At 38.4% G+C, this 27,510-nt stretch overlaps 1 protein-coding gene and 1 long non-coding RNA gene across 6 annotated transcripts in view; one reads left to right on the top strand and one right to left on the bottom strand.

Annotated features, from left to right (window-relative positions):
• The window catches only part of BICRAL (BRD4 interacting chromatin remodeling complex associated protein like), an 84,538-nt gene that overhangs the window by 30,253 nt on the left and 26,775 nt on the right, over window positions 1-27,510 (bottom strand). Inside the window, exon 1 of one of the 4 annotated variants that reach the window (XM_006190654.3) lies at window positions 3-271. The exons of the other annotated variants lie outside the window; for them this stretch is intronic. The gene's annotated coding sequence lies outside the window, so the exon portion shown is untranslated. Of the gene's footprint in view, window positions 1-2; window positions 272-27,510 lie in introns of those variants that run through there. 4 annotated transcript variants of the gene reach the window in all.
• LOC116658284 lies at window positions 217-26,715 on the top strand. 2 transcript variants are annotated; one of them, XR_004313597.1, is made up of 4 exons: window positions 220-353; window positions 18,348-18,418; window positions 18,499-18,630; window positions 26,079-26,715. It is a non-coding gene; the product is annotated as an uncharacterized LOC116658284 (long non-coding RNA). The 2 variants fall into 2 exon arrangements; XR_004313598.1 differs by lacking the exon at window positions 18,348-18,418 and having other exon boundaries at window positions 217-353.

The raw sequence follows: 27,510 nt of genomic DNA, 5'->3' as shown, positions 1-27,510 counted from the left end.
ACACTAGTGATCCGACACCTGGCAACACTGCTTCGCACCCATTTCGAGCCATGCGTGGAATAATTTACATCATGGAATGCCAAGGCCAAGAGTTCTGGAGCCGTTGGAAAGGGCAGTTGTGAACGGCAGTTGGACGGAGGAATGAAATCCTGAAGAGATGCCCAGAAGAGGGACACACCCGAAGAAGGCAGAGGCAGAGTTTCTACTAAGTGTTTTTTGTCGGTTAAAGCAGCCATCTCCTCTCCAATCGTCCCCCAACTTCCCATCCTATCGGTCACAAGGCCAAACAAATATAAAATTTACTCCTGCCACACGGAAGGAAACTTGTGTTCCTCAGGAAGGGTCTGGAAGGGGTAAGTATCCCCCAGTGTGGGACCTTCCCATTGGTGGGCGAATTGGTTCAGTTGCTGAATGATCCGATGGTTACAACTCATCTGAATGGACAGTCAGTGGAAAGGAAGATGATGGATGAGGCAGGAGGAAGTTAAGAGTGGGGAAAGCTTATCAAGTGTAACATCCCTGGCCAAAGTTAAAAGGGGCAGCTGGTAAGTGAAATCTGCTTCCAGGACTCAGATACTGAGTTACTCAGGGGCATGCCAGCATGACTCTACCAACATGACTTTTGAGTGGAAATGGAACAGGAAGGAAAAAAGAGGAAAACAACCACTAAGTAGATATGTAGAATCTGTGTGAGGGTCTTCCCTTAAATCCTGGTATTTAATATGTAGAATTGCGTTAGCTGTTGCTCATAACGGTACCCCAGGCCTGTCTCCCAGACATCATAATCACATGGACTATATTAGCCAACAATAACATATAATTAAGCCTATAAATAAAGGGGATGTTACTTCTTTACTTCCACATGGCCAGTTAAATGGAACTCCACTGTATCCTTTGTAAATTTATTTTTTTAAGTGTCTAACAGTCTCCAGAACAAACTAATTAATAAAAGCACATGTGAAAAATAGCTTACATCAAAGAAAAACCCTTTCATGACTGTCCCAGCTTTGCTCCCTACTTTATACCTGCACCTAGCTCCTCCAGTGGACGAGATGCCCAAGGGTTAACACGCAAACTGAGAGAGGAAGTTAGCACCAGTCCCTCCTCTGAGGTGTTACTGCCACCAGGACTTTAAAGCACAGAGCACATTTGCTACCTCAAAGTTCAAAGTGACAAGCTACCCCTTGAATAGCCCAAGTAAAAGAACAATTTTATAATATTGGATGAAATGAAAAGCCATTGCACATCCCCTCCCCAAACCAAACCAGGTGGCTCAAACACTTGGCAGAACTCCTTGGGCACACAAGCCCTACCCAGTGGCATCAGTCTACCAGACAGGCCTCCTCCTCCAGTCCCACTTGCGTAGAACTCTACGAGCCATTATAGTCAGTGGTACCCTGAGAATTCTACTTTTTAAATGGCCACACCCTTTTTTGACTAAACAGTTTTACATTAGGCAAGATGACTCTTATCCCTCCACCCCAGCTCTTCATCGTGCCAGACAGTCATAATACCACCCAAGTGAGCAGGTCTTTTCCCCAGGAGGACACACGGCCCACCAAAGGAAATCTACCAACGTAAAGTTGTAGAAATTGACTACGATTCTAAAGTGGGAAAACAGCCTGAGGATCAGAAACTAATGACTCCAAAGTGAAGAGCTTAGTTTTCTTTGGAAAGATTCTCCCTTTACTTCTGGACTCTTGTTGAGGCTCTTTTCTCATTAAAGTGACAACCTTGGATTTACGAGGTGGCTCTCTGGCCACAGGTGACACTTACAAGGCTGTGTGAAAGATGAGGCCCCCCCTCAAGGGGAAATCCCTGGATCAGTGGTTTAAAACTACTTCTTGGCCCAAAACACTTGAGCAAGACACATCCCCTCAGTAGTAGCAGCTTATGGCAGCAGGATTTGTCAGGGAGAGAAGGGGGCTGCGGTTCGTACAGGATCCTGACAGGCACGCTGAGAGATCAGAAATCACTACCCCAGACACCTGAGTACCACTCTAACAAAATTAAAGCTAATATTTAAAATTGCTATTACTATCCTTAATCAAGAGGACACAGTATAAAAAGTGACATTTCAAATCAGTGGGGGGAAGACTTTAGCTGTCTAAAGAAAAGAAGGCAGACCCAGACTTCACGTCTTACACAAAACCAAATTCCAGACGCATCTAAGAGTTAAATGTGGGGGAGGGAGGAGAGCCTTAAAGTACTAGAAAAACACATGGGAGAATTTTGTTTTTATAATCTTGGACTAGGAAAAGTTTAAGGGTGTCACAAGATGCAGAAGTCATAAAAGATAGACAAATTTGATGATAAAAAAATTTTAAATTCTTCATGATAAAAGAAAAAAACATGAACAAAGTCAAAGATTTTAAACCCAAAAAACGTTAAGTGAGGAAAGTACTTCCAATTCATATCACAAACGGCTTTTCTCCCTAATAAATAAAGAGCTCCTATTTAAAAAATCAGCTATCCTGCAGAAAATCAAAGGTATGAATAATCAGGGAGGAGGGTGTAGCTCAGTGGTAGAGCGCATGCTCAGCATGCACAAGGTCCTGGGTTCAATCCCCAGCACTTCCATTAAAACGTAAATATGTAAACCTATTACCCCCCAAAACAAACAACAACAACAAAAAGAAATGTATTGGTTTCAAGAACAGATATTTCAGGAAAGATAGCTAAGCAAATCAATTCTACATTTAAGATATTTTAAATAAGTGGCAATAGAAGAAAACATTAAAAGTCATAACACAGGATTTCAAATACTTCATAAAATGAAATTTGGTATGTCACTGCTACAACAAATGTTTCTCTTTTCTCCCTTATATGCTTCTCTGTTCTTCTTCCAAAAACATTACCTAGTGAAAATGATGACTAATAAGCTAAAACTTTAAAAGACCATCAAGAGTCAATATAACAGGCTATCTTGCCAACACATGAAAAATTACAGACATTTGCTTTATTTGCATGAATTTGGTATAGCATCAGTATATGCCATAATTTCCAAATCATTTACAAACAGAATTTTAGAAAAAGTGCCAAGGCCAGCAGAAGGATCACTGGGGAAGTCTATTTAAGCAGTCAGGAACTATGGAATGGTTTCATTGTCCTCAGGTGATCACTGCCTGAACTATTAAAGGTATGATGAGCTGCAGTCACTTTCATTTTTACCCACATTATTTACCAGTTCCAGTGCCGTTCATTCCTTTAAGTAAATCCAGATTTTCATCTGGTATCATTTTCCTTCTCCTGAAGGATGTCCTTGAATATCTTTTATAGTGCAGATCTGCCGCTGATGATTTCTTTCAGCTTCCCTATGTCTTTAAAATGTGTTTATTTTGCTTTCATTTTTGAAATGTTTCATTGGCATATAGTTCGAGATTGAGTTTTTCCCTTTTTTTTTTTTGGTTCTTTAAAGATATTGCTACTGTTTCTTGTTTGCATTATTTCCAAGTAGAATTCTGTTGTCATTCTTATTTTTGTCCTTTTGTACATAATAGGTCTTCCTCCACCACCCACCATGCTTTAAAGATTTTTCTCTTTATCACCGGTTTTAAGTAATTTGATTATGGTATGCCTTGGCATAGTTTTCTTCATGCTTCTTGTGTTTGGGGTTCGTTAAACTTCTAGGATCTATAGGTTTACAATTTTCCTCCAATTTAGAATAATTTCAGCCATTACCTCATTTATTTTGTGCCCCTATCCCTCCTTCAGGGACTCCAATTACCTATGATTATGCTGCTTGAAATACTTCCACTGCTCACTGTTGCTCTTTTTAAAAAATTGTTTAAGTGTCTTTTTATCTCTCTGGCTTTCATTCAGGATAGTTTCTATTGCTATGTCTTCAAGCACACTAATCTTTCTTCGGCAGTGTCTAATCTGCTTATTAATCCTATCCAATGTGTTTGTATTTTCAAACATTGTAGTTTTCATCTCTAGAAACTGGGTCTTTTTGTTTGTTTGTTTGTTTGTTTAAACATTTTTTATTGAGTTATAGTCATTTTACAATGTTGTGTCAAATTCCAGTGTAGAGCACAATTTTTCAGTTATACATGAACATACATACATTCATCGTCACATCCTCTTTCGCTGTGAGCCACCACAAGATCCTGTATATATTTCCCTGTGCTACACGGTACAATCTTGTTTATCTATTCCACATTTTGAAGTCCCAGTCTGTCCCTTCCCACCCCCCATCCCCTTGGCAACCACAAGTTTGTATTCCATGTCTGTAAGTCTGTAGAAACTGGGTCTTTTTTTTTTATATTTTCCATGTCTTTGTTTAATATGTTCAACATTTCCTCTACCTTCTTGAAGTTATACAGAATAGTGATAACTTTTTAAAGTCCTTCTCTATTATCATTTATATCACTTCTGGGTCTGTTTCTATTGACTGATTTTTTTCTCCTTGTAATGGGTGGTATTTTTCCCTTCTTTTCATGCCTGGCGTTTTTTTTAATTGGATTCTAGAATTGCTAATTTTACATTATTGACTACTGGATATTTTTGTATCCCTACAGATATTTTTGAACTTTGTCTAGGATACAATTAAGTTACTTGTAAATGGTTTCATTCTCTCGAGACTTGTTTTTAAGCTTTGTCAATCTTTAGGGCTAACTTTGCCCTATACTGAGGCAATATCCTGAGTACTTCACTTGATGTCCCATGAACTGCAAGGATTTTTGCACTCTTGCAGGTGGGAACACAAACAATTCGCTGCCCTGTGCGAGCTCCAAGTTTTGTTTCCTCTAATCCTTTTGGCGAGTTCTTTCCCAGGACTCGGGTAGTTTCCCTACATACATGTGCTGATCAGGTATTAGCTGAAGACTCAAGGGAGACACTCTGCAGCTCTCCCCTCTGGTGCTCTGCCCAGTGAGTTTTAGCCACTTCTACGCCCCAGCTACCTCAGCTCAACTCAGGAAGACGACAAGCCTCCATCTGGGTTCCGCTTGCCTGTGCTGTGGCCTGGAAACCTTCCCTAGGCAGCAAGCTGGGCAATTACAGGGCTCACCTTATCTGTTTTCTATTTCTCAGGAGTCACTGTCCTGTGCTGCCTGATATTCAATGTCTAAAAACCATTGCTTAATACATTTTATCCAATTTTTTAACTGTTTTATGCAGGAAGTCCCTGTTATTCCATCTTGGCCCTATAGCCATTTTTAAGGTTTTGGAAGAAATCACTTTAGGAGCTAAGAACAGCTTATATGAGTTGATTAGCACAAATTATAGGATCAGAGCAGCCTGACAGAGGGAGGAAAGGAGAAAGAGAGGACAGTAAATTGTACAGGTTTATCCCATGCCCCTTTCTGTTTTCTACCCTGAGGAATAGCTTAGGGAATGAGGAAAGCTGCTTCTTTAATGACTGTCTTTAATAAAGTTGTTCAGTGGGTGAAAAGAATAGGCATTTAACAAACATTTAGCACCCACTATGTGCCAAGTACTGTGTTAAAGACTGGGAATATCAAATGAATATGACATAAAATGCAGTAATAAATGTAAATACCCTTAACATTTTTGTAGGACTATAAAAGCAAATAAATTATTATAAACAAGCAAACAATATTCCAGTAAGTGTCATGATCAGAAAGTTACAGCATAAAATAGCCACTTACCCAGAGCAAGTGACTGTTTATGTCAATCAGGATATAAAGTATTTTCGTCTTATTCCTTTTACTATATTGTCATTGTTACGGGCTATTGAATTTTGCAATTGCAAGACTGTGTGAAACTTCCTGGCGTGGTTCCCAATTGTAAGGAACTCACTCTGAGAAGAGAGACGGGCAACAGTCCATCACAGTGCACTGTGAGAGGTGCTTGAGCTCTTGGCCAGCGTCCCCACGCTTCTTCAGGTGAAGTCACTGGGCTTTTTTTGTGAAATAATATGACATTTTACTAGAAGAAAACATGATTATATTTTTACAATTATACCCATTTGTAATAAAAAGAAGCTATCGAACTCAACGTGATGGGCTCGAAGTTTTTCCATTGTTATTCAACCAAGAATTTCATTCTGTCACCAACTAGAGCCTCCTAGCAGCAAGGAAGAAAGGTGGGGGAAAAAAACTAAGAAACATTATCAGGAGAAAAATTTAGGAATCAAAAAATTCCTCAAAGTCAGAAAAGATGATCGTTAACGTAGAAAGCATCGGACCTTGGTTCAACTCATGAAATGCAGAATTTAAAGGCATTAAAACTGCTTTAATTACAACTTGGAATGAGGTGGGGTAGAAATAAACCTAATATATTAAGCAATCCAATGTCATCCTAAGTAAAATGAACCAGAAAGAGAAAGAAAGATACCATATGATATCACTTACATGTGGAATCTTAAAAAAAAAAAAAAAAAAGACAAATGAACTTATTTACAAAACAGAAACAGACTCACAGACACAGAAAACAAACTTATGGTTACCAGAGGGGGAGGAGGTGGGAAGGGGTAAATTGGGAGGTCAAGATTTGCAGATACTAACTTATATATATATATAAAATAGATAAACAACAAGTTTATACTGTATAGTACAGGGAACTATATTCACCATCCTGTAGTAACTTATGGTGAAAAATATGAAAACGAATATATATATGTTCCTATATGACTTAAGTATTGTGCTGTACACCAGAAATTTACACACTGTAAACTGACTATACTTCAATAAAAAATATATTTTAAAAAATTGAGCAATCCAGCTGGCTAAACAATATACTATAACATGGGGAGGGGGGAAGAGTGACCAACCTCAGGGGGTCAGGGAGAAGTCTGGCAAGGCTTTACAGGGGCTGGGGACACACTTGGACACGCTTGGGCACATTAGAAGCTACCTGGGAAACTGTCCCCCAACTGCAGGCAGGTGAGACCTGCAAACAAGGGCCTCTGGTCAGATGAGAGACACAAATTGAGGCTGCCATCTTTCCAAACTCAGGGGAGGATTGTTTCCTGGTAATATGATGGGAGGAAATGCAGAGGGTGAAACCTTATTTGGGGATGCATCACTCTCAACCACCTTCAGCATCAGTCTCTTACTACTCCTTCCCCTCAATTTATTTCTCCCTTCCCCTCTTTACTGTATTTACTCATATTTACATTAGAAAGCCAGCTTTACCAGGACAGAGGTTGGTGTCTGTTCATCGATGGACCTCAGTACCTGGCACATGACAAGGGCTCACTAAATATTTCCCTCCTCAGCCTTACTGAGATATAATTGAAAAATAAGATTATATTAGTTTAAGGTGTACAATCTGATGATCTGATAAGTGTATATATTGTAAAATGATTACTACAAACACATCCATCACTTCATTAGTTAACTTTTTTTTTTTTGGTGTAGTGAGAACATTTAAAAATCTACTCTCTCAACAAATTTCAGGTATACAATACAGTATTGGTAACTCTAGTCACCATGTTATACATTAGATCCCCAGAACTTACTCATCTTATAACTGAAAGTTTGTACCCTTTGTCCAACATCTCCCCATTTCCCCTACCCCCCAGACCCTGGCAACGACCAATCTACTCTGTTTCTGTGAGTTCAACTTTTTTAGATTCTCCATATAAATGAAATCATACGGTATTTGTCTGTCTTTGTCTGACTTACTTCACTTAGCTTGTGTTTCATCCATTTTGTCACAAATGGCAGGATTTCCTTCTTTTTTATGGCTGAATAATATTCCATGGTAAGTATGTTGTATGTGTATGTTAACTACCTATATATTTATCTATGACAATTTCTTTATCCATTCATCCATCAACAGACATTTAGGTTGCTTCCATATCTTCGCTATTGTGAATAAAACTGTAGTGAACATGGGGGGTGCACATAACTCTTCAAGATAGTGACTTCATCTCCTTCAAATATATATCTAGAAGTGGGGCTGCTGGAGCATATCGTACCTATATTTTTAATTTTTTGAGGACCTTCCATACTGTTCTCCACAGTGGCTGCACTAATTTACATTCCCACCAACAGTGCACGAGGGTTCCCTTTGTCCACATCCTTGCCAACACTTGTCATCTCTTGTCTTTTCGATAACAGCCATTCTGCCAGGTGGGAGGTGATATCTCATTGTGGGCAATGAACATTTTTTGAAATAAACTTTTATCACCCTTTCCAATATATTGGCCACAAGATGACAAAACCTGCAGCAGGACTGAGCACACCAGGGAAAGTGTGCTTATTCTCTTTTCCTTGAAACTTACTTCAGTTTTCCAAGAAAACATGCTTATTTTGGACACCAGGTTATTCCTATGGGAGAGCAATCTAAAGTGGAAAAGAAAGAGTTATATTTAAACCTAGAATGTACAGCGGGGCAGAAGTGATTTCCCAGCATTCCTCCACACTCTGTTCTAGCCACACTGCCACTCTCCTAGCCCCCGACACAATGCACACTCTCCCAGCACCTGCCCTTGTCCAGGTGACAATTTTGTTACCTGAAATACTCTTCTTCCTCTTCTATATCTACTGAAATTCCAACCATCATTCAAAACTTATTTTGAATCAACCTCTGTAAGTCTCTCTGACAACCATGGACTGTCTTTAGGATTTTCTACCCAGAATTCTAAAAGCAACAACCATGTCTTTTTACACGGATCAGACACTGTTCTGTGATTATCTTCACTACGCCTCTTTTCTGTACCCAACTAAAGCAGAGCCCAAATTTAAATACAAACAGTAGAGAATGCTACAAGAGTACAATGAATTCTCCCAACTGAAAGCCAGGACATTTTTAGACTATATGGTTTCTTGGCATCAGTGAACTGAAAATACTGGCCCATTACAACAGGCTCTAGTTTCATTTTATACCTTAACTCACCCCAGCCTCCCCCGTGTGGAACTCTTGTTTCTTTGCCATCTTGACCATCTGATGTCCCCCAAACTTATCATACCACTTTTTCCATTCTTTGGCTTTGTGCTTGTCCCTTTACTTAGAAAACAAAAGACCTTCCCATCCACCTCCAAGTAGTCAACTGACCATGCCTACTTATCTTTTAAGGCTTTGAGTAAAAATGATATTGCCTTTCTTTAAAAAAAAAAAAAAAAATCCCTAAGCAAAATTAGTTGCTGACTTATATGTATCCCTAGAACACGTCTGACCTGTTACTAGGTCTGACACACGTATGACAAACTTTGTTTTTCTGACTCCCTCATTAGCTTACAAGTTCCATGAAATCTGGGTCAGTTTCTTCCCATCTTCCTGTTACCAGAGTTTATTGCGATACCTGATACAAATGTGCCCAATAAACACATCTTACTCAATTGAATTAAGTAAGATTTTGGTCTAAGAAACTAACTTTTTCAGGGGTGAGGTCAGTTCCTCATCATTGAGTTTCCAACAATACGCAGCGAGACCACACATGAACACTTTTGCACAATTATAAAGCACAGGGTTTGGATGCAGGGCTGGTCATCCAGCATCCAGGATCCACTGGCTTAGGCTGGGCCCGTACGTATCTAGCCAGGCATCTGTGCTGGGTAGAAAAAGCCTTGAGAGCTTGACAGATTTCCCATCTCTGCTCCAGATCAGATGGTTCAACTCTCTGAGGCATAAAGAAATGTCATTTTTTAAGACCCATAGGACAAAAAAAATTGTGTATCCTTCTATGATAACCCATTTAATGTTCAACAAACCTTAAAACAGGAATTTATGTACTGAACATAAATATAAAATCCTTGGAGTCCCCAAATCATTAGCAGTAACTTATTCTAATAATATCTGTCTTCATTAACAGGCTCAGAAGTAAAAGTCTAAGTTGAAGGGTCCCTGGCACAGCCGTGTATGACTTCTTGAGGCCATCAGTAACAGACCTGACAGGAAAAAAAAAACACAACTCTGCAGTATAGGAAAAACAGATGTCCTGCCAAAAATGTTTTCATAATTTCCTTATTGTGTTGTATAAGAGACAACATTTTAGTGACTATGGAAAACAATACACAGGAAATGAATGAGAAATGATCGAGAAATGCTGCTGTCCTAATTGTTATTAAATACTGAGTAAAAAACTAAGTTGAAACTATCTTTGTGATAATTCACAATACTTCACTACATAGAATAATAAGTACTAAAAATATGACTCAGTTCTCTTCAGTTACACTACTAAATATCAAAGAATTCGTGTATTATACCTCCAAGAAAAAGGTGAATTTTGATTTTCATCATTGATTACCATATTTATTACTTTCTTCCACTAAAGGTAATCAATCATTTAGAGAATCAGGTCCAATGACAAGCTGACTTAGCAAAAGGAAGCTGTGCCGACATTGAAATAACCACTTACAAAGAGGAACCTAGTCATGTATTAACCAAAAACACATTAGCAAAAATTTTAGGAACAGGAATTAAAAACTAGAAGAGCCAAAAATAAATCTTATTTCCATCTTCTCGTAAAAGCAAATTACCTGAATATTAAACACAAACTCCTTTCGACAGTTTTTAAATTTCTAGTTTCATTCAGAAAAATACATATTTTATTAAATGGAGATCTACCTGAGTCTTTTGTGTATTTCCTAACAGAAAAGGGATTTCTTTTAGAGAACACTGTAAATGAAGTAAAAGAAAAATCCTCCCAGTGCGGATTTTTTTTCTACTTTTAAAAACAATGGCTACTCAGGGAAGGGAACAGCTCAGTGGTAGAGCATGTGCTTAGCACGTATGAGGTCTGGGGTTAAATCCCCAGCACTGCCATTAAAATGAAGAAACCAATAAGCCAATAAATAAATATCTAATTACCTCCCCACCAAAAAAAAAAAATTAAAAACAAACAAACAATGGCTGTTATTGCACAACACCAGTCAGAAATAGTAAAAAGGATCGCCGTTTGCATTTCCATCCCACACTCACAAAATTTACTAGAATACAGTATGGCAATAATTAAGCTATTAAAAAATAAAACAGCCCAATCTTTCTCTATATTTCCTCAAATATAACAGGACACTCTGTGTTGCTCTGTGTTAGTGTAGTCTGCACACATTATTGTGCCTATGTATGGAACTGCTTTAAAAACTACTTTAAAATGGTAGTAATTCCAAACTAAAAACATGTTTCTTTTATTGAGCTTTAGTATTAGCAATCTGGTGAAAGTTATTATGCAAACTCTTGACACTGACTGCTCTCTGTCAATGAGTAACATTCAAAATATTTTGGTTCTACGATATGTTCCAAGAAAAACAAGCCCTATAAAAACAACTAACAATATTAACAAACAAAATTCCATCTTACAAAGTCAACGATGTTACCAAAGAAGAGATGCCAAGGATTTCTTTTTATAAAAGCAGACTCAAAAGGAAGATGTGTACATGAAATCAGTATTTTTAAGGAGGAGAGACTGAAAGGAACTTTTTCAAGGCTTGATTTAAGAAAAATACATATGTAGCATATTACTGCAAGCAAGATTTCATTGTTTCTATAAAAATTTTAAAGAAGCTGAATTACTCTCTCTCTCCTAAACTCCATTTAAGAAAAATAAACTTCTACCTAGTATGAAATCTTTCACAAACTCTAAGAAATGCCATGTGAACTGGAATTTAAATTTGTTATAATTTCTATATAAAAAAAACCCCATAAAATACAGAGTCTTAGTTGAGGAAAATGAAAAAGTTCTGGGGAAGTTGGTGGTGATGGTTCCACAACAATGAGAATGTACTTAATGCCACAGAACTGTGCTTAAAATGGCTAAAATGGAGACATAGGTCAAGATGGCAGAGTGGTAGGACCACGAGCTTGCCTCTCCTCGTGACTACAACGAAACCACAACTGAATGGTAAACAACCATCGGAAAAAGACTGGAACCTAGCAAAAAAGATCTTCTGCAATTGGAAACATAAAGAGGGAACCACAGCAGGACAGTAGGAGGGGCGTGCTCGCAATATAATTGGTCCCCAGACCTCCTAGGTGGGCGACCCACAAGCTGAAGATTTGTTAAGTCGCAGAGGCCCTCCCACAGGAGTGAGTGCTCAAAGCCCCATGTCAGGCTCCCCAGCTCGGGTCCCGGCATTGGGAAGAGAAGCAGATCCCAGGACATCTGGTTTTGAAGGCGAGGGGGGCTTGACTATGGGAGCCTCATGGACCTGGGGGAAACGGAGACTCCATTTGCTTGAGAAGTGTACACAGAAACTCACGTGCACAAGTTCCAAGGGCAGAGGCAGTGATTTCATAGGAACCTGGGCCAGACCTGCCTGCTAGATTTGGACGGTCTCCTGGGGAAGTGGGGGATGGCTGCAGCTCACTCAGGGCACATAAAGCTGGTGGTGGACATTCCAGGAGTGTTAATCTACAGGAGCTTTCCTGGAGGCTGATATCCTAATTGGATCATTAGCACCAAGACCTAGCCCCACCCAACAGCCTGTAGGGAAGCCTCAGGCCAAACAACATACAGGGTGGGAACATAGCCACATCCAGCAGCAGACTTCCTAAGCCACAAAGGCCTCTAGACAAAGCCCTCTAGACAAAGCCCTACCCACCAGAGGTCCAGACCAAGCTTCACCCAACAGTGGACAGGCACTGGCTCCTCCTGCCAGGAAACCTGCATAAGCCTCTAGTCCAGCCTCATCCACCAGGGCAGATACTAGAAATAAGAAAACAATAATCCCAAAGCCTGTGGAAGGAATCCACAAACACATAGAAAGAAAGACGATCTGAGGTGGCAAAGAAGTATCTCCCAGGCCAAGGCACAAGATAAAATCCCAGAAGAAGAAATTAAGTGATGAGGAGATAGGTAATTTATCTGAGAAGAGTTTAAAGTAATGATGGCCAAGATGTTCAGAGAACTCAAGAGGAGTATAGATGCACAGAGTGAAGTTTTTAGCAAAGAGTTGGAAAATACAAAGACCTGAGTTGAAGAATAAAATCACTGAAATGAACAATACACTAGAAGGAACCAAGAACAGACTAAATGAGGCAGAAGAACGGATTAGTGAGCTAGAAGACAGATTAATGGAAATCACTAGTTCAGAACAAAGAAAAAAGAATAAAAAGGAAGGAGGATAGTTTAAGAGAACTGTAGGACAACATGAGACGCTCTAATATTCGCATTATAGGGGTCCCAGAAAAAGAAGAGAGAGAGAAAGGACCTGAGAAAATCTGGGGAGAGGTAATAACCGAAAACTTCCCCAACGTGGGAAAGGAAACAGCCGCCCAAGTCCTGGAAGCGCAGAGAGTACCACAAAGAATCAATCCAAAGAGGAACACACCAAGAAGGCACATAATCATCAAATTGACAACAATTAAGGATAAGGAGAAAATATTGAAATTAGCAAGAGAAAAGCAACGAATAACATACAAGGGAACTCCCATAAGGTTATCAGCTGATTTTTCAGCAGAAATTCTACAGGCCAGAAGGGAGTGGCAACGATATGTTTAAAGTGATGCAAGGGGGAAACTTACAACCAAGAATACTCTATCCAGCAAGGCTCTCGTTCAGACCAGATGGAGAAATCAAAAGCTTCACAGATAAAAGCTAAAAGACTTCAGCACCACCCAACCAGCTTTACAACAAATGTTAAAGGATCTTCTCTAGTCATCAAAGCATAAGAAAAGAGAACAAAAAGGAGGAGGGAGAAAAAAAAGAGACCTACAAGATTGCTTTGGCTGTTCGAGGTCTTTCATGGTCCCTTATAAATTTTGGAATGGTTTGTTCCAGTTCTGTGAGGAATGTCGCACGTATTTTGATGGGGGTTGCGTTGGATCTGTGGATTGCTTTGGGTAGTGTAGCCATTTTGATAGTGTTGATTCTTCCAATCCAAGAGCACAAGAAATCTTCCCATTTCTTTGTGTCCTTTCACTTTTCAGAGTATAGGTAACCTCCTTGGTTAAGTTTATTTCTGGGTATTTTTTTGTTTTTGATGTAATGGAAATGTCTCTGCCAGTTATAAAATTCTGGTTTTTGAAGTGAAAAAAAAGTGAATGAAGGGCCTCAAATGGCAAAATATCCTTCTTTTTTATGGGTGAGTTGTATTCCATTACACACACACACACACACACACACACACACACACACACATGAATCTCCATTATCTATTCAACTATTGATGTGCACTTAGGATGCTTCCTTATCTTGGCAATTATAAATAATATTGCTGTTAAGAGCAGGGTGTATGTATCTTTTTGAGTTAATTCTTATTTTGTGGTTGGCTTTATTTCTTTGATAACTATGTAAGTTTAAAAAGCTAAAGCTCTAAACGTTCTTAGAATCAATGAACAGTACATACATATAAATTAAAAAATATGTGCAGTGAAAAAAAATGATCAAACCATAAAAGACATAGAAGAAACTTAAAAGACATATTACTAAATTAAAGAAGCCAGTCTGAAAAGGCTACTACAAACTGTACGATTCCAACCAAATGACATTCTGGAAAAGGCACAGCTACAGAAACAATAAAAAGATCACGGTTTCCAGGGGTTTGGGGAGAGGGAGGGAGGGAGGGAGGAATGATTAGATGGAGCACAAGGGATTTTTAAGGCAATGAAATTATTCTGTATGATACTATAGTGGTGGCTACATGTCATTATGCATTTGTGAAAACCCATATTATGTACAACATCAAGAGTAAACCCTAATGTAAACTATGGACTTTGGTTGCTAATAATGTGCCCATGTTGGTTCATTGATTGTACCAAACATGCCACACTGATGAGGGATGTTGAAGGCAGGGAAGTATATATGTGTGGGTGGGGAGGGCTATGTAGGAACTCTGTATTTTCTGCTCAATTCTGTTGTGAACCTGAAACTGCTCTAAAAGAATACAGTCTATTAAAAAAAAAAAAGATTCAAAATCATCCACAGTTAGTGGTTGAAACTGAACCTCAAGCATTTAACAGCATCTTTTAAATATGTGTAATTCATGGATACATTCTCACTATTTTTAAAATAAAAAGTCATAGAAGTAAAATAAAAAAGGCTAAAATGGTCAATTTTATGTTATGTATATTTTACCACACAGAAAAATAAAGCATCTATGAATATTCTTACCAAAAACAAACAAACCCAAAAGGGTTTGCTTGAAAATAACTAGTTGTACATCTATGATCAAAAATCTTTCTCTTTCTGGAAAAGTATTCTCTCCCTCCAAGCTCAAAGCTTCAGGACAGATGCTCACTGAGGGGAGATGAGGGACCTATGGCTCATCAGTTAAGATTAACCCCAATAAAAATTGGGGTGAAAGAAGCTGAGGCAGGTCACCCCACAACTACCGACAGACACCAGATGTGGCTGCAGGAAGAAATGCACAAAGAAAGGAGGAGAGTTCACAACCCTTGCTGTGCATTTTGGCTGACTGGTGAAGCCTATAGATCCCTTCAGAGTAATATTTCAGGATGTATAATATACGTAAGATTTTTTGGGAATACAGTTATAAAAATATTTTAAAATTGTAATATAGGTATATATGTGATTCTTCACCAATGTGTTAATATACTAGATTTAGTAGTGAGTCTAGTAACTACTGTCATTTGGAAGATAGTAATCTTTCAAGACATCTGCAGATGTAACACCAGTAAACAATATTTCTACTGATAACAAATTCCCAGGCACTGTTAATACTACTGTAGTTGGTAGCCTTCATTCACAGATTTAGGAAACGATAAATTTCAGTTGGAGCCAAGTGAAAACAACATGCAACTTTTTGGTATCCAAGTTCAATGCGCCTCCATCTCAATTCTCTCCACAGATCCTTTAGGGGTCGGTCCATGGAGCCCTTGCACTGTTGGGGTCCAGGACAGTTGTTCTACGTGTGAAATGAATAAACTCAATCCAGTAACAAACACAATGGGATTCTGAACATATGAATATAATTCACAAGATATTTTTATGCTTGCTAAGCAAAATGGCCATTTCTACACACTGGATGTACTTGTTTGCAGTGTAAAGATGCAGAAGGTGCTGCCAGATGCACAGGATGGGAGCAGCAAGCAAGCTGTTGATTTCAACAGCACAGAAATGATACTGTTCACTACTACCAAAGTTATCAGAGAATTCCCTGCAGGAGGAAGGTCGAGAAAGCTAATTTTCTATAAGCTCGGTAGAGAGCAACAGAAATACATTTGACAGTTTTTAAAGCCTGACACTTGGGTAGGAAAGCCCAGCAAAATTCTCCACCTCGGACCAGAGGGAGATACAAAGGCAAGTTTCATCTGATAAACATGCCAGCAGTATTTTCTAGAAAGCTTAGTAAAATTCACATCTCCATTCCCCTAAACATTCGATGTAGAAAATAATTACCTAAATTGTTTACTTTTCTAGTTTTTACATGAATGCTCACAACTGAATAGACATCTAAATTAACCCCTTTTTCTATACTCACTTCTGGGCATCCTGCTATAGACTACTGAACCCTCATAAAAGAGGGTCAGGTCACTTAGAAGCAGCCTTTGGTGGTCTAAGGATAAAACACTGCAGTTCTTTTTTAAGGCCAATTCAGTGTAATTTTTTAAAAAATGATTTTTAACTTAAAACCACATCATTCTGAAGGTGGCAGTTACTTGTGCTAGAAGTAAATGTATGTAACCGATTTAGAACACAGTCCCATCTTCTGAGAGATCTGTGCCTACAACATAACCCTTTTCCATAGGAAAGAGGTAAAGATTTTTCATTTAGTTTGACCTTACAAACTAAACTTTAGACAGATCCATAGTTCTATTACCACCACTATTCAGTATTATTCTTTTGGACTAATTAAAATAATTTTTTCTTGCCTCATTATGTCTTCATAGTTTTGCCTTTAAAAACACCTTATTTACCTCTCTAAATATTTAAAGTCTTAGATTTTGCCTCACTTAGTAAAATTATTTATCTATGAAGGGTTGTCATTATTTAACTTTTTCTTAAACCTCTAATGAAAGTTTGCAAATTTTGTTAATGATTCTCAAAACATTAGTATCATAATTTTTCTTTAAGAAAGTACATTAAAAATAGCAGTACTATTTAAACTTATTATACTAATGATAATGAGGACTCAATTCAATGATTTATTTATTAAAATAAGCCTGTGCTGGAGGAGCAGGGTAGAGGATTAAAAGAACACACAAAAAACCTCACAAAAGTATATAATATGTCCCAGCTCTCAAGTTGCAGACAATCTTATTGGAAAGGCAAGATACCTATGTATGAAATGACTTTCCAAACTGTAGAAAGCATTATCAATGTGCATGAAAATAAACATATACTAGCATGGATATTTATAGGAATATTAAGCCCTCTTTACAATTATTATTACTACTATTATTATAAAGTATAAATTACTTTAATATTAATTACTATTAATATATTAAGGCACTTGAGGTGATTAAAAATTGTACTAGCAGCTAACCTTTACTAAGTGCCTTCCCTCTGCCAGGCTCTTTATGCAGTTCTAATCCTTCTAACACAGTTCTGCCAGGTATGTATTATTATCCCTGTTTTTAGAGAGACTGTAAGACGCCTGCCCAACACTGCAGAGTTTGTAAGTAGTGAGACAGAGGTTTGAACTCAAATCTCTTAATTCCCAAGCCCATGCTGCTTCTCATCTCTGTGGGTAGAAATATGATGATTTTTGGAAGGTTTGATTTCTGTTAATATTTCCCATGACAAAAGACAGCAGTTGAGAATCTTAACACTTTCTCTCACAGCAAAAAAACTCACTATTCCATCAATTAAAATTCCAAAATTTTAAATCAACTTATTATATGGTATTTTTGCTCAGAAAAGTTAGGCACATTATTGTAGATCTACCACTATAAAAAGGTAAGCGTAAGCAGGGAGAAATACATTGGCAGGGGTTGGAGAAAGTTGCTGTGGGAACATGGTGGCTGAGAGAAGCATTTACAGTCTTTTCCATGTAAGACTTCAAGGAAAGGAGTCCTTTAAACAAAAAAGGCTGGCAGAGGTCCCATAATGAAATAACTTTGTGAAATGCTACCTATCACATATCCTTCTTGGTAATTCACAATGCACATCAGACCTCCTTCTTTCTAAAACTCAGTGTTGCCCACACCGACTTAGGCACAGGACCTTCCATTTTCTCCCAACTCCACTCTCAACACCCAGTCACTCCCGCAGGATCTAGAGCAGCACAGCTGTCCAACAGAAACGTCAAGTGAGAGCCACATGTGAGATTTAAAGTTTCCTGGTAGCCAATTTTTTTAAAAAGTGTAATTTATTTTAATATACAGTTGATCCTTGAACAATATAGGTTTGAACTGAGAGGGTCCACTTATGTACAGATCTTTTTCAACATGTTTATAAATATATACACACAGAACATTGTGTGCAGAACTTGAAGTGGATAGCCTATCCTTACACAGACATAAGGTGAGTGGTATTTAACATAAAATTAATAATGTGTTGGTTTTCTTACTGTCCTATAACTCTGCTTTCAAAGAATTGCATTACTGTGAAGGACAGCTCTCCCTCTTGTTATTGGAGAAACTGCATATCAGCCTATTACCACAGGTAGTGGTTTTTTAAGAAAAATATAACACTGTTTCCAATACTGTATTATGAATCTAACTGTAATACTGTACACCATACAGATTTTAAAACGACTCATTCATTAGTGTAGCGGTTAGACAACTGGGCCGCAATCCTGTCGATCACACTAAGCACCATAAAGCAATCATACAGCCGCTGCTTCGCTGTCAATGCATGAATCATTCTACCTATATGTAAGTATAAATTTCTTTTTCACATTATCTTTTCCTTTTTGATGTCTAGTGTTAGTGATATAGTAACATCCACAGTGTTTTGTATTACGTTAAGACAATACTGATGTAGGTACTAGCAGACAAGACAATCCATCTTGTGAACAGACGTCGTAAACTTGTGGTATGGATGTATACAGTACAGCGCTCTAAATGCATTTTTTCTTCTTTATGATTTTCTTAATAACATTTTCTTTTTTCTCGCTTACTCTATTTTAAGAATTCAGTATGTAATACATATACCAAATACACGTTAACTTACTGTATGTTACTGATGAGGCTTCCAGTCAACAGCAGGCTATTAGTTAAGTTTTGGGGGAGTAAAAACCTGTATGTGGATTTCTGACTATGTTGGGGGTTGGCTGTTCAAGGGCCAACTGTGTTTTATTTGGTCCAGAATACCCAAAAGATATTTGGGGCAAAATAAAAAAGAATTATTTATTTAGATGATCATTTCAACATGTAATTAATATAAAATTAATGAGATATTTTACATCCTCTTTTTCAAACAAAGCCTTCAAAATCTAGTGTGGACTTTATACTTAAGAGTAAATCACAATTGGTGCTGGCCACACTTCAAGCACTGATAGCCGTATGTGGCAAGGGGCCACCATATTGGACAGGTCAGATCTAGAGATTTTTATAAAACTTAGTTTAGGAAAAACATTGGCCTAGAGGTTCATTTGCCCCTTGTTAGCCCTTATGGATAGCCACAAGGTGGAAATCTTTAAAAATTTAAGAACAGTTGAAGAGGTATGAATATTATTTACCCTAATTATTTATATATGGTTTTCCAAAGGTTTTTGTTTGTGGGATTTGTTTATGGGGGGATGCAGAGTGAAGGGAAGGGAGCTCCCATAACCCTGTTTTCACCAGAATATAACCCCCTCCACATTCACACACACACACACACACACACACACATACAGATTTAATTTGGAAAAGAAAAAATGATGAATATTAAGTATCAGTTCCAAAGATAACCCTCATCTAGCCAAACAACTGAAATCCTAATCTTCTAGAAGCAAAGTTAATTTTACATGATTCTTACGTATTTATAAAGACTTTAATATATGTTTCTAAAAATAAGTTATTTCTTCATGTTTGTGTGAAATGATCTTAAATACCTGGGGAAAAAATCCAAAAGTAAATTATTTGGAGATAAAAGCAAACAAACTATTTACAAAAATAGACACTAAAATTAAGGCTGAGAGCTCCTGGATCAGGCACTCTCACACAAGCCTCATAACTGGCTCACAGACCCATTTTTGTAAATAGTGAAATCAAGACTTGCTCTAGGCTCTCAATCACCTGGCAGCTTGTTAAAAATCCAAATTCTCAGGCCCAGACCTACTGCATCAGGAACTCAGGGGGTGTTGAACAAGGTCATCTTGATGCACACTCATGTTTGAGAACCACTAGATCAACACAGAACTAGTATTTAAACCAAATCTGCCTAACTTCAAAAGCTGTACATTTTTTAGAAGTTTTGGGGGGCCGTTTCTTTGGGAGGGGGCTGAGAACTTGTGTGTGTATGTGTGGTAAAATACATATAACATAAAATTCACCATCTTAACCATTCTGAAGTGTACAGTTCAGTAGTATTAAGTACTATCGCATGGTTGTGCAACCATCACCACTAGCCATCTGCAGAAGTCTTTTTCATCTTGCAACACTGAAACTCTATACTCATTAAATGCTAATTCCCCCTTCCTCCTCCCCCCAGCCATTGGCAACTACCATTCTATTTTCTGCCCCTATGAATTTGACTACTCTAGGTAACTCACAGAAGTGGAATCTAGAAGTGGAACCTAGCTTTACCCAACACCTTCAATTGCAGAAAGTTTGGAAAGTACAGAAATGCCTAGGGAAGAACTGAAGATCACTTATGGACTCCACTGCCTAGAGGTGACTGCCATGGACTGAGCTGTGTCCAACCCCCACCCCAAACTCAGGCTGCAACCCTAAGCCCTAATGTGACTGGATTTAGAAACAGGGTCTTTAGGAAGTAATTAAGGTTAGATGAGTTCACCAGGGTAGAGCCGTAATCCAACAGGGCTGATGCTCCTGTAAGAGGAGGAAGTGACTCCAGAGCTCCTGTGGACATTGAGAAGGTGGCCGTCTGCAAACCAGGAAGAGGGCCTTCCCAGCAAGTGAACTGGCTGGCACCCTGATCTTGGACTGCCCAGCCTACAGAACTGTGAGGAAATAAGTTTCTGTTGTTTAAGCCACCCAGTCTACGGTATAGTTGACCCTTGAACAACTTGAAGGCTGGGGCACTGACTGGGCAGTTGGAAAACCTCATATAATTTTATAGTCAGTTCTCTACGTGGACAGTTCCTCTGCATCTGCAGAGTCAACCAACTGAGGATCCCATAGAATTGTATGTATTTAGTGGAAAAAAATCCACACTTAAGTGGACCCATGCTGTTCAAACCCATGTTGTTCAAGGGTCAACTGTATTTATGGTAGCCCGAGGTAATACTTTGGAACATATTTTTTCAGTCTTTTTCTTTAGTTTATTTTTTAAAGTATGTTTTATATTTAAATGGAATCAAACCCCACATGCCTTTTTTCACCTTCCCAGCATTTTCTAAACCTGCACCCTGCAAACTAGTGCTCGCAGGACATTGATTTTTGGAAACTGGGTTTTAAAGTGACATCAGGTTTCTATTGCTAAATTTCTCAGTCTTTTCTATATTAAACTGAGAATATCAAAATGGGAATCTGTTATATTTGATCTCTAAGTGTTTTGGGGGAAAATTCTGTTACATCTCCTGCTACTCTGATAAAAGTCGACTACTGGACAACAAACAGGAAGTTCAAGGGTCAACACTGGCTGACAGGAATAATTAAGACAAAAAGTCAATTTAATTTTCTAAAGGAGCTATTCACTTACTCATTCACTGTTAGCAGACAAGTCTAATTAAACACTGCTTTAATATTGCTTTTTTATAACAATAATTTAAAAAAGCAGTGATAGCTAGGCCCCAAATGGGTGAGGCACTGTTAACCCTTTATATGTCTGATCTCACTTATTCCTTGCAAACTTCCTCTGCGAGGTTAAATTCTCAATCCAGAGGGAGTAACTAAGACACATGCCCCCAAAGAGGTTATGTAATTTACTTGAGACAGCACAGAAAGGAAAAGAGCCAGGGTTAGAACACAGATCTGTCTGGTTCCAAAGCTATTATTAACTAAAATGTTTCTTTCTTTCTTACTCAAATCACTGACTTGCTTGAAAACCCGTTTTGTAATACCTAAAGAAAAATTCAAATAATCTGGCCTTGCATTTAGTGCATTTCACAAATTGATCCCAAAGTCCCATCCCAGCCTCCCTTTTTTCTTCTCTCTCGTCTTCTACAAACTTCTCACTTCATCCAAAGAAGTTTTCTCACTGTCTTGCCCCTCTCATTCACTTCTCACTTAATTTAGTTCTTTCCCACCGGAATTCCTCTGCTTTGCCATCTTCTCCTGGTCAATAAATTCCTTAGGCTCCAGTTCAAATTCCACTTTTTCATATATAACCTTTCACTGGTCATTCTCTCATGCTCCACATCCCAATCCCACTGGCTACACTTTCAAAATAGATCCAGAACCTAACCACATACCACCTCTATCTCCCTAGTCCAAGCCGTCATCACCTCTCCTTTGGCCTCTCTGCTATTGCTCTATTACCCACTACAATCTATTCTTACCCCAACCTCCTGAGTAATCCTCTTAAAACATAAATCAAAACTCTCCAGTGAATCCCCATTTTCCTCACTGTAAAAACAAAAATCCTTTTCTATGCTCAGCTGTGAACGCTCATAATGCCCTACACAACTATCCTCCCTGCCCCCAGACCTCTTTGACCTCTTTCTGATTCTAGCCCTTGCTGACTTACCATGCCCTGAACTCACCAGGCATTCTCATGCCTCAGGCCCTTTGCACCAGCTGCTCTCTGCCTAGAATGCCATCCCTTCAGACAAGGCTTGCCCCTTACTTCTTTCTAGTCTCTGCTCAGAGGATCATGACCTACCATGACTACCCTGCCACCTCCCAGTACTCCACATATTCCTTACCTTGCTTTATTCCACCCCCCATTAACTTACTACAAAGTTTACCTAGGTTTATTGTCTGTCTTCTCATGAGAGCAGGGCCTCCATCTTTTATTCACTGAGGCATCCTGGAGCCTAGAATGGCAGCTGGCACACAGTAGGTGCTCAATAATATTTGCTGAATGAGTAGATGTATGGACATGCTCACACACCTCAGCCAAAGGCTCTCTCCTTTGCTCTCGCTTGTACCACTCATATACTGCTGATCCACCTGGCTGGATCATGTATTCTTGTACCCTCCAAGTACCCTGTACAAAAGTAGCATTTAGTAAATATTTGATGATGAAATATGAGTGCAGTAGCTTTTTCTTTCAGAATAGTTACAGCAATAATTTTTCAAAATATGACACTTCATTTAGAAAAGAAACATTCTGGAAAACAGTATAAGGAAAAACAGAACACTTAATTTTAAATTAATATTAAAAGGATAGAAAATATTTTAATGGTATATGCATATAATGCATATACTTTATATCACTTTAGGAAATATCACAGTTAAAAGAAATCTAACTATTTTAGATTTAGGAGCATTCCTTTTTATTTTAAATCGTATGAGGAATACTTCCAAATTAAAACCACACAATCAAAAATAACTTTTACTCTCAGAAATCAGGAGGAAAAAAACCTGATTTTGGGGGGTGGGGTGGGTAATAGTCTCTACACATGGAAAGAGTTATTTCTAAACCTGAAGACATTTTTCCACATTAAAAAAAAATCTATTATTCTACTTCCTAGGTAAGTTCTGTTTAAAAAACTAAAATTTGCTCTAGAAAACTTTCTCTGACATTAATCCTAACTTTGTAGGCAATACCTTTGTTTGCCAAACTCAAATATAAGGATTTTAAATTTAATCTCTCAAAATGGCATCCAGGTTTCTCCAGTTCTACTATTTATTGAGAAATGATTTCTGAAAAGAATAAATTATAAACTACTCTAAGTTATTTTATATTCATAAAACTTTCACATATATTACACTAAAAGTAAACATTCAATAGCTATGGCTTTATTTTTGTTTCAGGGGACATGCTTAGGGCTTTAAAAATTATTGCTAAAAATCCACTGTTGGGGTGGCCCTAATACTGTAAAATATTTTCTAAGGACAACTGAATACCAATTCTAAAACGAAAACTTAACCAAGAAACCAGATAAACTGTCTTTTAAAAAAAATTGCAATAAAAATCTGAAATATACCAAAAGCAACTCTTAAAGATGGTTGATTTTAACACATATAGTAGCAGTCTTGATACGCCTTAGTTAGGTTTGAAATATTTAGTCTACGTAATAAATTTTGAAAATCTCTCCCGTATTATGCTCACCACAAGATCATGAAATTCATCTCCCCAGATTAGGTTTACCACTAATAAGCAGTGAGATGGTTGGTTCTTATTGGGAGAGGAGGAGAACTCAAGTTAGTTCTGACAGCCTGGCATGAAGAACGCAGGCACTACCTCAGACTGCTCAGAGAGCAACTTAATGCTCAAGACTACAGGTCAGCCCCGGTAAACTAAAAACTCCATGGTGAGAATGTTTCATGACCTTTTCACTACTGTTGTCTACTGCGGCTCAGCTTTCCTGTAGAGTCAAAAAGAAAAGAAAAAATCCTTTTGACACGTCATCTTACTAGCCTTATATTCAACCTACAGCACTGCCTCTTTAAAAGAATGTTTCTTTAAAGCAAATCACACTTTGTACATTTTAAGTACTTTACCCCAAGTCTGTACTATAAGCACGGTGCTTACACTGACAACATTCCAAGCAACGGAACAACCTGAGCTACATCGTATCATGTTTAAATTAAGGTTCTAAGTGTTCTCTTTCCCAATTAGGGATTTTTGTAAGTGAAAGATATGATTCACAATCCCTGATTGCTCCCAAGGATAGAGCCAAATGGTCCCCATGTTTGACTCACCATACTATGCAAAAAAACCTGAATTACCTGCAGAAGGAGCAAAATAACTGCTCTGACCTAAAACTTGACTATCGACATAAGATTCTGGTTTTTTTGGTTCCCATTTTGATTTATCAATAAAACACTACTTTTCTTTATCACCCTGTTGAAACAAAGGTCATCCAATTTTAAGACCTCAAAATGTTTAACTTGTAGGCAGTCATTTGTAGATTGAATGTATACATGGGCTAAATACCAATGGCAAAAAATATGATGCATGGATCTGCAACATATATTCAAATCCCAGCTCTGCCCCTCAGTAATGTAACCTTGGGCAAGTTATTTAGCATTTCTAAACCTCCGATCCACTATATATAAAATAGAGACAAACCTACCTACAGGGTATTATGAGAATGAATGTTAAGGTTTAACAAATATTACTTCTCTTTCCCCCCATTTTCTCTCTTGTGAACATGTCTCAATCACAGGTCAGGACATCAAGTTTAAATTCTGATGATACAAGGAAGCACCCTGGATTTTAGCTGAACTGAAATAAGCCTTTCCTAGAAAGGCAATACCTTTCATACCTCATTCCCTCACATTCTCACATTCAGGATTTTTATTTCAGGTAGTATGAGTGAGTGTTCAATATGTCTGTAAGATAAGCCAAAGAACCCACAAAAACAGAAAATGTTCAATTTTACAACTTTATTAAAAAGAAATATATGATCAAATCACAACTATATAAATTAAAATTGATTAGGATTAAGTGGAAGGGGAACCTGGGTTTCAGATCTGATAGTGAGGTCTCCAGATCTTTTCCGTAATGGAAGCACATATGAGGTAAGGGGAGGAAAAAAAACCATCAAAGCCCCTAATGGCTTCTCCCCAAGACCTCTTTCTTCCATTTTCCCACATGACACATGTTGATGGCCCATGAGCTCTCCTGAACCACACTGTACATGGTAAGCCACCCCAGCAGAGCCACCTCCTGGGCCCATCTCCACTCAGCAAGGGACCACTTACAAGGTTCCATTTTAGGGTTTTCCTTTCAAGTCCACACCTCATTCCTTCTCTGTCAGCTCTCCCACTTCTCCACACTCATTTAACCACCCCCTACTTCCTGCTAGACCCTTACTCACTGTATTTTCCACTTCTTCTACAGGACATCACTGCTGACGAGAACCATGGCACTCATATGTTACCTAATTCAAGCTGCCTCATTACAGCTAAGGACCATTCCCTTTTCTCCATCTTCCCCCATCTGATACACTCCACAGATGTACTCCTCTCAAACTCAAAACCTTTTGCCTCTGCCCCTGACAAGTGACCTTGCTAACTTCTCAGGAAAGATGACAGACCTCTATTTTGAATCCTATCATCTACCCTGCTCTAATTTTATTTCACTGTTCCTTATTCTGCAGGCAATTTGGGGAACGGAGGAACCTTATGAAAAGATGAATGACAGCATTCCGAGGAAAGAATAGAGAAAGGAAGGCTAAGGGAAGTGCTACAAAGTTCTACTTGGTATTATCTGAAAAAAAAAATTTTTTTAATGGTTTTCCTTTATTTCCCTCCCTCCCTGCCCTATAATCTGATTGTTCTTATCACCCACTGAGATCAGAGTGTATAAGGCATTGCTGATCTCTACCTATCTCCAGAAATGGTTTTTCCTTTGGTTCCCATCATTCTGCTCTGCCTGGGTTGTCTAAGTTCTTACTTAGCAAATGTTCACTGAGTGCCCAGCTTGTTTTAAATGTTATGCTAAAGGCTTCAAATAAGTCAGTGAAGAGAGAAACAAATAATCTAAAGTTTCTTGGTCCCACTCCAGAACCTCTGTGTCGCTGTTATGCCTCTTCACGTTTGGGTTAAGAGGGGAGTGTGCAAATAACCTCTGTACCTGCCACAAATGTTTAAATGTTAGTTTATTTCTTCGACTGTGATAAAACGTATGTAACGTTTGCCATTTAAGTGTACAGCTCGTTGCTTTAAGTACATTTACACTGTTGTACAACTGTTGTCATGATCTAGTTCCATTACTTAAAAAATTTTTTTTTCAAATGTGTTGCAATTTTATTTATTTATTTTGGGGGGGTAATTAGGTTTACTTGTTTATTTTTAGAGATATTGGGGATTGAATACAGGACCCTGTGTATGCTAAGCAAGCACTCTACCACTTGAGCTATACCCTTGCCCCCTCCATTACTTTTTCATCATCCCCAGTCGAAATTCTCTACCTATTAACTTTTTATTAATCAAAAGTGATTTTCATGGCTGAATTCATAGCTCCACCCCCATTGTCTTCTCCTGATTTCCTACCCAGTAACATTCCAAGGTTCATCATTGTAATCACCCCCTTGCAACCACCCTCAATTCTCCTAGCTCCTTTCTTCCTGTCAGGCCTGGGGGTGCAAAACTCCGATCTTTGTTGAACCCATCCACTGGCTGCTCTTTGCACACCTTGTAATAGCTGAATGTTGCTGGCAGAAAACCACACAGCTAATTGGGTTGATTGGTTTCACCTTAAATTCAGACCCCAAGCCACATCTAGGCATTCAATAGTGCCCAACAATCTCACATCGTGTCTCAGTGAGTTCAGTGTCCAAGGCAAGGTGTCGTCCTCACCTCAAACCATCCACATCTCTTCCTCCTTTAGTTTAAGTTGCTGGCCTTGCCTTAGACTTAACTGAGAAAGCAGAATCCATCAGAACAGAAAGCCCTATATTCCACCTCCAGTTCATAAACTTGCACCCAGATTCTGCCTTCTCTCCTGCTACACTGCAAATCATCTTGCTCCCATCAAAGGCAAACCCTCTTCTTGTGTTCTGAATTCCTCAAGAATTTTGCTCCTTTGGG

Source organism: Camelus ferus, chromosome 20, assembly GCF_009834535.1.
Source record: "Camelus ferus isolate YT-003-E chromosome 20, BCGSAC_Cfer_1.0, whole genome shotgun sequence".
NCBI lineage: Eukaryota > Metazoa > Chordata > Mammalia > Artiodactyla > Camelidae > Camelus > Camelus ferus.
Note: the sequence above shows the minus strand (reverse complement) of the source record. Positions and strands in the feature narration are given on the sequence as shown.